The sequence below is a fragment of the Pseudophryne corroboree genome, chromosome 1, assembly GCF_028390025.1.
Source record: "Pseudophryne corroboree isolate aPseCor3 chromosome 1, aPseCor3.hap2, whole genome shotgun sequence".
NCBI lineage: Eukaryota > Metazoa > Chordata > Amphibia > Anura > Myobatrachidae > Pseudophryne > Pseudophryne corroboree.
In genome coordinates this window covers 1118636205-1118650185 of record NC_086444.1, presented here as the reverse complement: position 1 = coordinate 1118650185, position 13981 = coordinate 1118636205, and the positions used below count along the sequence as shown (strand labels likewise).

At 44.3% G+C, this 13981-nt stretch overlaps 1 long non-coding RNA gene and 2 pseudogenes across 2 annotated transcripts in view; 2 read left to right on the top strand and 1 right to left on the bottom strand.

Annotated features, from left to right (window-relative positions):
• Nucleotides 1–13981, top strand: part of LOC134927824 (uncharacterized) — a 238618-nt gene that overhangs the window by 170034 nt on the left and 54603 nt on the right. Inside the window, exons 4-5 of one of the 2 annotated variants that reach the window (XR_010177742.1) lie at nucleotides 2993–3109; nucleotides 3994–4934. This is a non-coding gene — a long non-coding RNA (uncharacterized LOC134927824). Of the gene's footprint in view, nucleotides 1–2992; nucleotides 3110–3993; nucleotides 4935–13981 lie in introns of those variants that run through there. The other variant, XR_010177744.1, reaches the window with a different exon arrangement.
• LOC134961122 (5S ribosomal RNA) lies at nucleotides 5077–5196 on the bottom strand (annotated as a pseudogene).
• On the top strand, nucleotides 13427–13546 carry LOC134961000 (5S ribosomal RNA; annotated as a pseudogene).

The following is a 13981-nucleotide window of genomic DNA, read 5'->3' as shown; positions in this document are numbered from 1 at the left end:
GTCACTGGGGAAGATGTTATTGGGCAGTGGGCAGGAAGGGCTGGTCCGATCATTCCTCCAGGACCTGGCCCAGGCTGCCACTGCTTACGGCGCGGGCACAACATTTAAGAGGGCAGCAACAACTTAACCTGCTGCAGTAAGTATATGCGTGCGCACGGGGGTGCCTGGTGCGCTCAGGCACCCCCCTCTCACACACCTGCTATGGTGCTGGCAATAATTAATGTGTCCCCCCCCCCCCCCCTCCGCACCCCCGCACGGCGCACGGACTGCTCGAGTCCTTCCTCGGCCTCCACGCTCCCCCTGGCGTCCCGTCCCTGGTGTGAGGCAGCTATAGCAGAGGAGAGCTGCTTGTGCAGGAGGAGCCGGCGGAGCATGAGGACACACGGCGGGAGCTCTACTTGGCCATCTCGATCCGCTTACCAGTCCTGGCGGCTCCTGTGTATGGCCGCTGCCAGTCCAGGGAGGGAGCGACGGCGGCCGGGACTCGGGAGCTGCAGGAAGCAGGTGACATTAATGTTTAACTCAACTGCTGGCTTTTTTACTAGCACGGCTCCCATCCTGCCCTCCCTCCCTCCCCCCCCCCCCCCCCGCTCAGCACCACTGCTCCCATCCTGCCGTGCACCACTGATCCAATGCTGCCCCCCCAGCTCTTTACCAATGTCCCCATCCTGCCCCCCCCAGCTCTGCAACCATGTCCCCATCCTGCCCCCCCCCCAGCTCTGCAACAACGTCCCCATCCTGCCCCCCCTGCCCTGCACCAATGTCCCATCCTGCCCCCCAGCTCTTCACCAATGTCCCCATCCTGCCCCCCCAGCTCTGCACCAATGTCCCCATCCTGCCCCCCCAGCTCTGCAACAATGTCCCCATCCTGCCCCCCCCCAGCTCTGCACCAATGTCCCCATCCTACCCCCCCTGCCCCGCACCAATGTCCCCATCCTGCCCCCCCCCCCCCAGCTCTGCACCAATGTCCCCATTCTGCCCTCCCAGCTCTGCACCAATGTCCCCATCCTGCCCCCCCAGCTCTGCAACAATGTCCCCATCCTGCCCCCCCAGCTCTGCACCAATGTCCCCATCCTGCCCCCCCAGCTCTGCACCAATGTTCCCATCCTGCCCCCCCTGCCCTGCACCAATGCTTCCATCCTGCCCCCCCGCCCTGCACCAATGCTTCCATCCTGCCCCCCCGCCCTGCACCAATGCTTCCATCCTGCCCCCCCGCCCTGCACCAATGCTTCCATCCTGCCCCCCATGCCCTGCACCAGTGCTTCCATCCTGCTTCTCACCACTACTCCCATCCGCACCCCCTCTTCCACGCCACTACTCCCATCCTACCCTCCCTGTCCTGCTCCACTGCTCCCATTCTGCCGCCCTGCCCTGCACGGGATCCGGCCTCTAAGTTGACAGTAACTAGGTCAAAAATGTCTAGGTCGACCATTATTGGTCGACAGTAACTAGGTCGACAGGGTGTCGAGGTCGACAGGTTAAAAGATCGACATGAGTTTTTCACAATTTATTTCTTTTTTTTAACCTTTTCATACTTAACGATCCACGTGGACTACGATTGGAACGGTAATCTGTGTTGAGCGCAGCGAGGCATCTTGCCGAAGCATGGCGAGCGAAGCGAGCCATGTGAGGGGACACGGTACACTAATTGGGGTTCCCAGTCACGCTACGAAGAAAATAACACCAAAAAGACACAAAAAATTAATGGCGACATTTTGACCTGTCGATTTTGAACATGTCAACCTAAATACCCTGTCGACCTAGACATTGTCGACCTAGTTACTGTCGACCTTCCATACCACACCCGCCCTGCACTACTACTCCTCTTAACCTGCCCCGCACCACTCCTCCTCCTATCGTGCCCCGCACCACTCCTCCTCCTATCCTGCCCCGCACCACTCCTCCTCCTATCCTGCCCCGCAACACTCCTCCTCCTATCCTGCCCCGCACCACTCCTGCTCCTATCCTGCCCCGCACCACTACTCCTCCTATCCTGCCCCGCACCACTCCTCCTCCTATCCTCCTATCCTGCCCCGCACCACTCCTGCTCCTATCCTGCCCCGCACCACTACTCCTCCTATCCTGCCCCGCACCACTCCTCCTCCTATCCTCCTATCCTGCCCCGCACCACTCCTCCTCCTATCTTACCCCCCTGAGCCACATTACTATTCCTCCTATCCTGCCCCCTTCTCTGCACTGCTCCTCCTCCTATCCTGCCCCATTGCTCCACACTACTCCTCCTACTCAGCACTACTCCTCCTCCTCCTAAACTGCTCCTTTGCCCCACACTAATGTTCCTCCTATCTTAACCCCCTGCTCTGCATTATTCCTCCTATCCTGCCCCCTGCTCTGCACTACTCCTCCTATCCTGTCCTCGTGCTCTGCACTACTATTCCCATCCTGCCCCCCACACTACTACTCCTTCGCCTCAATTTACTGTGCGATATGACCCAATGATGTCACACCACACGAACGGCCACCCACCTGCCTGTGTTCTTTTCCTGTGCCCACAAACTCCACTGATGAGGAGGAGGTGGAGCAGCTGCATACAGCGTTCCTGTCAGTGGGAGTGAGCCATAAACTACTGCAGCCTGCAGGGAATGGGGGGGGTGCAGAGGGGATATAATATAACTTGTAATAAATTATTAGTAATACAGTGAAGGGAGTGGAGAATAAAGGGAGGAGGAGGCTGAAAGACACAGTGAATGGGGTGGGGCAGGCTGAGAGACACTGAAGGGCGGGCGACTGAGAGGCACAGAGAGAAGGGTGGGAGACTCAGAGGCACAGAGTGAAGGTGGCAGGATGAGAGACAAAGTGAGGGGTATTGCGAGAGATTCAGATGGGAGATGATGGTGTGGCTGAGAGACGATGCAGGGCGGAGATGATGTGGATTAGAGATGTAGGGAAGGGGTGATTGTGTGGCTGAGAGACACAAGGGGCAGGAGGTGAACCTTTGTTGTATGATGATCACATTGGTTATATTCCTACACAGGCATCTTCCGGATCATGTGATCTCCTACATGAACAATGATTACCGACTGAAGACGCCGTCTGACCAAGAAGAATACATTTCTTCAGAGGTTCCCCATTATGAGAAACCACCAAATAGGTAAGGTGCATATTGAATAGAAAAGAAGGCCAATAGGCAGTGCTAGACACACCCGATAGGCGGTGCTAGACATGCCCAGGTACTAGACGCGCCTATACGACTGTGCACCCCCTAATAAAATGTGCTGCGCATGCCTATGGCAGTAAGTCATTCTGCCTAGCACCTGCCTCAGAAATGGTCTCTGACAGGCTCAGAGACCCCTGTGTTCCCCCGTCCACATTTCCCCATGTGTCTCCCGCTGTCCCTGCAGCCGGCTGGGTCAGGTCACATGGTGTCTGCCGGCACTGTCAGCAGTGGGTTAGAGAGTTGTTTGCTACTTGTCTATGAGTCACCTGTGTCCCTGCACCCTAGCTGGATCCTCCCTGTACACTGCATCACCAGCGGGTGTCCAAGTGAGCACTGGTCGGGGTCCCAGGTGAGCAGGGAGTGCCATGGAGGGAAGGATAATGGATCCATGAGAGGATTCTCTGGTAGTGGGGATCACACTACAGGCGCTGGGAGCCCCAGGGGGTGAGAGGGCTCCCTCGCAGGGAGGGATCGCAGCAACTGCAAACCTCTCCTGCTTGGCCTCACCGTCAGCGTGAGAAAGGCTCTCTGTGAGGGGGCATGTCTACAACCACAGTTGTGGTATGGGTCATCAGTGGGATTCAGTGAACATTATGACTGCAGTGCCTCACCAGCCACAGACCTCACCGCACGCCACTGATAGATATATATATATATATATATATATATATATATATACACACATGCTTCTAACTTCTCTAAACATGTAACCAATATGTTCAAACCTAATTCATCTATACTTTTTGATAAAATATATATACTATAATATTCACTATGGTTAAAATCACCTTTCATTATTAGTGATTGTTTTCATTCAGATAATGGCCGGGATGTTATGGGAGCCGATGATGCCACCCGGAGAGAAGTATCACACAGCATCGGACATTACAAATGTGCAGCTTTTTACCGGAACTCAGACATTGTAAGGGCGTGTGTAAATTTCTCATCTTCAGCGCCTCAGATCTGAGGTCACGGTATTTAGACTAGAAAGCGTCCAATATTTACAGACCAACCGGAATGCGTCTTAAATGTATGTGTGTCATTTTCTGACCTACCGGAATTCATTTTTCAGTATAGGAGGTCCACAGTGTGAGAGAAACTTACCTATTGGTCCCCAAAAGTCACATGACATCACGCCCTACTGTATATTAACCCCACAACCTCCATTTTGTCCTTTGAAAGGTTGGATAGGGAGGAGAAAAAAGAAAGACTCTGTGTTGGGGCACACTTGGAAATTTATGAATTTATTAAAACTTAACTTTTAATATTAATATCACATAAAAAAGAAGAAGATAGTTTGATACAAAAAAATGTTCAAGTACACAGAGTATACATATGATAATGACAGTCTACACAGAAATATTGAAAAGTATAAAGTGTAACAACAAAGTAAATGGTAGATTATTAATGATTCAAAAATTAATTAGCAGAAATCGTTAACAAAAATCAGGATAAACCTGATGGAAAATTAAGAGCACCTATGGTGAAAAATTTGTAAAGAAAAAAACAATTATATGCCTGAATAAGTCAAGATAAATAATAAAAGGTGAGATCACTGTGGTAATGATTATAGGTTGTTAGTGATCTATTAACCTATGTGATCTAGAAAGAAGGCATGAGAAAAGGTATAATAATAATATAAATCATAATTGGAATACCAATTAGCTGATGGTGGTCCCCTTGGTGGAAGCTATGTTTGCTACACAAAAGATCCTAATGTAAGAAGACGTTTGTACAAATTTTGAAAACAAACGACATAGAGGAAGAAACAAAAACAAAAATTGCCAATAGAGAGTAATTAGTAATCAGTGATTGTCAGGACGATAATTGCAAAGTGGGTACAGGCTTTCAGAGTTAGGAAGTTGCTCTAACACTTCTGCTGTTTGTGATCATAGGTTGAATTTTTACTGCACCTGATATTCCCAAGAGGTCACCCAGCTTGGTACTGATCAGGCTTGTCAGCGCTTAGCTTCCAAGATCGGATGAGATTGGGCGTTTACTGCTGAAATATGGCAGTAATGGCAACACTGAGATACAAATGAGAGAGTGTAATGGAGAATGAGCAACAAAGTGTACTTCTGCTGTCCAGTTAGTAGCGCAGGTTCTCTGTTACTGTGGGCATTGCAGAGAGTGGTCTCGCATCTGGATGAGAGGGTACAGAATTGTATAGAAAGGATAGGTAGAGAATAGGGAGGGGACCCCACCTTCTGCTGTCCACTGTCTTATATAATTTATAGCGGACAGTGGATGAGAGAGGAAGGTTAGTCTCACCTATTGAAAAGATGAAGGGTTGAAGATAAAGTGGTGTGATAACCAACAATCAGTGTGTGACAGGCTAATATACTGAATCAGAAGACCAATATCTTAAATAGAGCCTGAGGTGTGCTGCAATGGATAGCAACCATAATTTACAAAGAAGTAAACTTATAACTGGATGGTACAAGGTCCAGCTAACCAAAAAAATGCAGAAAACATATGCATTAGGTAGGGGAAAGAAAAGGGAAGTCGTAGATCAATTTTAGAAAAAATTCAATGACAATTGTGGATCAGGTAGGCAAACAAAGAAAAGAAAAAATAGCAATATATAAGTCAAATGACTATTGAGTAGTCCCAAATAGGCACATACAATACCAGGGGATACCATATAGTGATCTGAACTAGGGAAAGTTCAACATCACTGAGCACAGACGGACCGTTTCACCAGGGTGGCTTGTTCACTGTGTCAGGGCATTAGGGAAAGCTGCCGTATTTAAGGTAAAGAGGGGGGAGGGGACAAAGGAGGCTTGGCGTCATGCTGAGTATGGATTGGTTGGAGACCGGAAGTCCAAAATAGTGACGTCGTCCCCGTTTAGGGGAAAAGAGAGTTTTATGATAACTTGGAGGTCTAAAGTCTTTGCCATGCGCGTAGTTTGTAAGATCATGTGAGGGTAGCTACAGAGCCGGCCATAGGCATAGGCAAACTAGGCAATTGCCTAGGGCATTTGATATGCCTAGGGGCATCATCAGCTTCTGCTGATTAAAATGATATGTGGCATGCCTATATTCTGTATGTAGAATTTCATATGCAGATACAGCCACAGTCTCACACAGTATATTGGCATGCTGCATATCAGTTTAATCAGCAGAAGCTGCTTGTGCATCCTAGCCACATAGCAATGCAAATAAGATGCATTTTCATTAACAAAAAGTTGCCCGACGTCATCATTGATGCAAGATTTGTGAGGACACATCTGTATCCAAACAGAGGCAGAAGTCACAGTGTTAGTGGAAGTGTGAGTGCTGTGTGTATGTGAGTGGGTTGGTTGTGCAGTAGTGTTCAGAATATGTGTAAGGAGCATTATGTGTGTCATGTAAAAATGCATTAATAATGTGCAACATATGTGTAAAAGGCCTAATCTTTTTAATACGTAGTTTCCGCAAGGAAAGGAGCCTTTGAGAGTCGTATTTTTCTTGGGATTCTTGGTAAAGTGGCTACTGGTGAGTCTGTCCTTGAGATTTCTGGACCGTCTCCAGCTCATGGATACCTTCTGTCCTATAGTCTTGGAGAGATCTTCGTCCAGGTGTAAGATTGGCTAGTGTTTGTCAATAGATTCTTTGATCATTTTCCACTCCTTACAGAAGGTTCCCACAAACCTCAAGGTGTTCTCTTGCTCAGATTTGTTCACAGTTTTTTTGTTCGGAAAGATCAGCTCATTTCTAGGTATTTGGTTTGTGTGCCATTTAGCTCTTTTGATAGAGCGATGGCTGTAGCCTCGTTCTAGTAATCTCGTGGTAAGTTCATCACTCTTCTGTCTAAAGGTGTTGAGGTCTGAGCAATTCCTTTTAAGACGCAAGAATTCCCCTTTGGGGATGTTTGTAATGGTAGGTGGAAAATGCGAGCTAGTTTGATGAAGAAGACTATTAGTAGCTGTCGTTTTGCGATACAGTTCAGTTTGTAAAAGACCATCTGAGGCTTTATATATATTGAGATCCAAAAAAGATACTTGGTTGGTGCTGATATGATGCGTAAGTTTGAGGTTGATGTTGTTGCAATTTAATTCTTCAATAAAGGATAGTAGTAATTTTTCATCGCCTTCCCAAATCAGGATGATATCGTCAATGTAACGCCACCAAGCTACGATGTGTCGAGTGAATTTATCATTGTCGGGATGCATGACGATTTCTCTTTCCCACCAGCCTAAGTATAGGTTGGCATAAGTTGGGGCACAGGCGGCACCCATCGCTGTGCCCCGGATTTGAAGGTAAAAGTGGTCATTAAAGGTAAAGTAATTACGAGTTAAGACGAATTCCAAAAGTTCAATCAGAAAGTTATGGAATTCACTGTCGTCGACCATACTCAGGAAGTACTGTACTGCGCGTATGCCCACCTGATGATTGATGCTAGTGTATAGAGATTCGACATCGAGGGTGACCAGGAAATAGTTATCATCCAGTCTGATGTCATTCAATTTTTGAAGTACATCGGTGGTATCCCTCAAGTAAGAGGGAAGGTTGAGCACATGTTGGCGCAAGTGTAAGTCCAAAAAAACACTGGGTTTTTCAAGTAGTCCCCCTTGACCAGATACAATAGGGCGCCCCGGTGGGACATTGATATTTTTATGTATCTTTGGCAGTAGGTAAAGGGTAGGAGTTTTTGGTTTATCAGTTGTGAGGTATGTCTTTTCTTCTTTGGTAAGGGTGCCCATGGAGTGAGCCCGATCCAAAATCCTGTTTAAAGCAAACCTAACGTTATCTGTGGGGTCAAAGAGTATGCGTTTATAGCATTGTGTGTCTCCCAACTGTCTCATGGCCTCGGTGGTGTACATTACCTTCAGCCATAGTACTATGTTACCCCCTTTGTCGGAAGGTTTAATGACTATATCTGACCAGGATTGTATCTCTCGTTAGGTTTTACGCTCTGTTGTATTTAAATTGTCTCCATAATGAGGGTTCTTCCTTGATTGTAGGTATATTTTGTCTGGATCTCTAGAGACAAGTTCTTGAAAGATCTTTATTTCAGCTGAAATGTGTTCGGGAGGGAAGAAAACCGATTTATTCTTGCATCGTGGTCTGGACTGCTTGTCTGTGGGATCTTGGTTGGACATTTGTAGTTCTTCCAGAGTATTGATAGCTTCTAACTCTTCAGCAGTCAGTGATTGAGAGATTTCGTCTGGGTCCAAGGGTATTGGTGACAGAGTTCGTGAGGCAAAGAATTTTTTTAGGAGCAGTTTGCGTCCAAAAAGTTTCAGATCTTTTTCCCATGCGAAACGATTTAGATGTTGTGAAGGTGAGAAGGAGAGTCTCTTGGTAAAAACCTTAATGTGATCATCAGTCAGGGTTTTATTGGATAAATTGATCACTTTGAGATGGTCAGTTATTTCCTCCGGTTGGTTCTGATGGGGTATCTCGGTGGTCCCGGTTGTTGCCATTCTGTTGGATCCCGTTGGTTTTTTGCTCCCCCTCCTCGTCTTCCTCTTTGACGAAATTTTGGTCTTCCTCCACCCCTGCCAGCGCCTAAAAAATGGGCTGATGTATTGGTGCTGAGGTCGTCTCGGAAGTTATATAAGTCGGCCTCCCTATCACCTGAATCTGGGAGGTCTTCACCTCCAGATGATTCTGCTTCTGAAGATGAGTACCTGTCTTGGAATTTGGAATATTCCCTGCTTGTGTTAGTGTTCTTCCAGTGGAAGACGTTGCCGGTCTTGAAATCTTTCATATCACAAATGAATTTATGTTTTTTACGGTCAGTGATCCTTTGTTCATAGGGTTCTAAATCCTTTTTGATTTTTTCAAAGGTTTCTTGAAATTTGGTATTTTTCTCCCATTCCTCCAAATTTTTGGTGAGTTGTTCAATTTCTTTCTCACACTCATTGAGAACCAGATGGTTATGTTTAAGTAACACAGCCATAAGATCTTGTGAACATTTCAGAAGTATACCTTCCCATTCTGTTGTCAAACTTTCAGTAATCAGTTGGAAAGTAGGAAATATTTTAGGTCTCAGTCCACGTGGGGTAATTTTATTCTTATTATAGCTTTCCAAGGTTTTTATATCCCAAGATGATCGTAGTCTTCTTTGTAGACAGGATCTCAATTTGTGCAAATCTGTTTCCCATTCTTTATTACTGGATGATGTTTCCGAAATATTGGCGAATATGTCATCAAGATTTTCTGGCATGGTATGTCTACTGGTTAATTCATTTCTTAAACTGAATGCTGCCATCTTGTGGTGTAAATAGGCAGCGTGTCCCTAAAGTCCTGAATATGAAATTTCACATAAGATTATCGTGTGTTGTGTAACATGTGTACTTGATGAGCATTCAAAAAGTATCAAAAAAGGATTAAATGAAGAACAAATGTCAAAATATAAAGATGCAATATATGTTATCCGTGCTGGAGCCTGAAACTGAAGATTAACTCAGCAAAAGTTACAAGGTTAACAGGAAGGTTTGGTTTGGTTCCGCACAGTAAGAATATTATAGTGAAGAACATAGATTTATACAAGAATTGTAAAAACCTGTTCAAATAACCAACAGTATTACGCCTAGAGATCCTTAAGGAAGGTATCTAATAATTATTGTAGGTTGGTGGTGCTCCCAGAGTCAGTAATAATTGGATAGGGAGGAGAAAAAAGAAAGACTCTGTGTTGGGGCACACTTGGAAATTTATGAATTTATTAAAACTTAACTTTTAATATTAATATCACATAAAAAAGAAGAAGATAGTTTGATACAAAAAAATTTTCAAGTACACAGAGTATACATATGATAATGACAGTCTACACAGAAATATTGAAAAGTATAAAGTGTAACAACAAAGTAAATGGTAGATTATTAATGATTCAAAAATTAATTAGCAGAAATCGTTAACAAAAATCAGGATAAACCTGATGGAAAATTAAGAGCACCTATGGTGAAAAATTTGTAAAGAAAAAAACAATTATATGCCTGAATAAGTCAAGATAAATAATAAAAGGTGAGATCACTGTGGTAATGATTATAGGTTGTTAGTGATCTATTAACCTATGTGATCTAGAAAGAAGGCATGAGAAAAGGTATAATAATAATATAAATCATAATTGGAATACCAATTAGCTGATGGTGGTCCCCTTGGTGGAAGCTATGTTTGCTAGTGGGAAAGAGAAATCGTCATGCATCTCGACAATGATAAATTCACTCGACACATCGTAGCCTGGTGGCGTTACATTGACGATATCATCCTGATTTGGGAAGGCGATGAAAAATTACTACTATCCTTTATTGAAGAATTAAATTGCAACAACATCAACCTCAAACTTACGCATCATATCAGCACCAACCAAGTATCTTTTTTGGATCTCAATATATATAAAGCCTCAGATGGTCTTTTACAAACTGAACTGTATCGCAAAACGACAGCTACTAATAGTCTTCTTCATCAAACTAGCTCGCATTTTCCACCTACCATTACAAACATCCCCAAAGGGGAATTCTTGCGTCTTAAAAGGAATTGCTCAGACCTCAACACCTTTAGACAGAAGAGTGATGAACTTACCACGAGATTACTAGAACGAGGCTACAGCCATCGCTCTATCAAAAGAGCTAAATGGCACACAAACCAAATACCTAGAAATGAGCTGATCTTTCCGAACAAAAAAACTGTGAACAAATCTGAGCAAGAGAACACCTTGAGGTTTGTGGGAACCTTCTGTAAGGAGTGGAAAATGATCAAAGAATCTATTGACAAACACTGGCCAATCTTACACCTGGACGAAGATCTCTCCAAGACTATAGGACAGAAGGTATCCATGAGCTGGAGACGGTCCAGAAATCTCAAGGACAGACTCACCAGTAGCCACTTTACCAAGAATCCCAAGAAAAATACGACTCTCAAAGGCTCCTTTCCTTGCGGAAACTGCAAAGCATGCTCGCATATGACCAAGATGTTCACCATACGAGACCGTTATGACAACCTACTCACCATCGAACAATTCATTAATTGCAAAGCCATTGGAGTAGTATATTGCATCTACTGCAGTTGCAACATGAAATACGTGGGCATCACCACAAGAGCCCTTAAACAACGCATCCTAGAACATGTTGGATCTGTGAGGAACGCCTCAGCCGATCTCTCCAAAAATAAGAAATTAACTTCTGTCGCACGGCACTTCCATCACTATCACGGGAGTAACCCAAACGACTTGAAAGCCTTTGGATTAGAGAAAATCAGTTTGGGAATACGCGGTGGAGACCTCATGAAGGAGCTACTCAGACACGAATCTGAATTGACCTTCAAATTGCACTGCTTAGCACCAAAAGACATGAACGAATACATAAACTACGCAGCCTTTCTCTAAACATCCTCACCAACAAATTAACAAACACACTATCATTTTCTACCCTTTCCTCTCCCCTTTATCATTTTGCTCACCCCCTTCTCCTCTTTTTATACCCGGTCATCACTACTGGTATCCTTCTAGATTCACTACACCCCCTTTCAACCTCATACATTTATTGGTCACCCTTCCCTTATCCCACACCTGCCTCACCTACAGCCCTACGCTTATCACCTTTCATCTACTTTCATTATTTTCACCTTCGCTCTTTGTCTTCTTAAGAATCACTTTTAATTTTGATTGTTGTTGGTTTTACCATCCTCTCACATTTCAAGGTTTTAATACCTCACCACAACCGATCATAACCCATTACAGTCCTATGTATGGGGAACCTATATGATTAGGCTGCCTAGCAACGGCTCAACTCTTACAGGATGTTTTAACAAATAATACTATTGTCAATTTTTTCTAGCTACGGCTCAACTTGGTAGGATGATTGATTTAATAAATATTACCATTGTCTATATTTTTATATACCTAACTTCGCTTCCGCCTTAGTTATTTGCCATATTTATCTATCATCCCATTAATAATACCTTTCTAGGCATTTATCGCCCATACTGACCCATTCACTATTATTATTAATATTTTTTTGTAACATCAGCGTATGTTTTTGAGTATTCTTAATTTTCTATTGATCTTTTCAGTGATTCACATATGGTTTAAGTACTGAGGACTTTAGTATAATAACGCATGCTGCGGCAACCTGCTGATCTATATGAATGCATCGCACCGCTGCTAACCCCTGATAGAACACCACCATGTGAACTTGGCTTCTTAGCAACGGCTACCTAGCAACCTAAGATCAACAAATGTGCCGAACGTCAGGCACCAGTGAAACCAAAGAATGCTACTTCCGGCTAGATGTTATTCCCCGCTAGACGCGGCCTCCGGACGGCAACGATCGCAAGACTTCCAGCCGAGACGAGATTTCCGAGACGCGATCGCGGGACTACCGATACAGATCATTCTAATGATTTGCATATCTAGCTACCCTCACATGATCTTACAAACTACGCGCATGGCAAAGACTTTAGACCTCCAAGTTATCATAAAACTCTCTTTTCCCCTAAACGGGGACGACGTCACTATTTTGGACTTCCGGTCTCCAACCAATCCATACTCAGCATGACGCCAAGCCTCCTTTGTCCCCTCCCCCCCCCTTTACCTTAAATACGGCAGCTTTCCCTAATGCCCTGACACAGTGAACAAGCCACCCTGGTGAAACGGTCCGTCTGTGCTCAGTGATGCTGAACTTTCCCTAGTTCAGATCACTATATGGTATCCCCTGGTATTGTATGTGGCTATTTGGGACTACTCAATAGTCATTTGACTTATATATTGCTATTTTTTCTTTTCTTTGTTTGCCTACCTGATCCACAATTGTCATTGAATTTTTTCTAAAATTGATCTACGACTTCCCTTTTCTTTCCCCTACCTAATGCATATGTTTTCTGCATTTTTTTGGTTAGCTGGACCTTGTACCATCCAGTTATAAGTTTACTTCTTTGTAAATTATGGTTGCTATCCATTGCAGCACACCTCAGGCTCTATTTAAGATATTGGTCTTCTGATTCAGTATATTAGCCTGTCACACACTGATTGTTGGTGATCACACCACTTTATCTTCAACCCTTCATCTTTTCAATAGGTGAGACTAACCTTCCTCTCTCATCCACTGTCCGCTATAAATTATATAAGACAGTGGACAGCAGAAGGTGGGGTCCCCTCCCTATTCTCTACCTATCCTTTCTATACAATTCTGTACCCTCTCATCCAGATGCGAGACCACTCTCTGCAATGCCCACAGTAACAGAGAACCTGCGCTACTAACTGGACAGCAGAAGTACACTTTGTTGCTCATTCTCCATTACACTCTCTCATTTGTATCTCAGTGTTGCCATTACTGCCATATTTCAGCAGTAAACGCCCAATCTCATCCGATCTTGGAAGCTAAGCGCTGACAAGCCTGATCAGTACCAAGCTGGGTGACCTCTTGGGAATATCAGGTGCAGTAAAAATTCAACCTATGATCACAAACAGCAGAAGTGTTAGAGCAACTTCCTAACTCTGAAAGCCTGTACCCACTTTGCGATTATCGTCCTGACAATCACTGATTACTAATTACTCTCTATTGGCAATTTTTGTTTTTGTTTCTTCCTCTATGTCGTTTGTTTTCAAAATTTGTACAAACGTCTTCTTACATTAGGATCTTTTGTGTAGCAAACATAGCTTCCACCAAGGGGACCACCATCAGCTAATTGGTATTCCAATTATGATTTATATTATTATTATACCTTTTCTCATGCCTTCTTTCTAGATCACATAGGTTAATAGATCACTAACAACCTATAATCATTACCACAGTGATCTCACCTTTTATTATTTATCTTGACTTATTCAGGCATATAATTGTTTTTTTCTTTACAAATTTTTCACCATAGGTGCTCTTAATT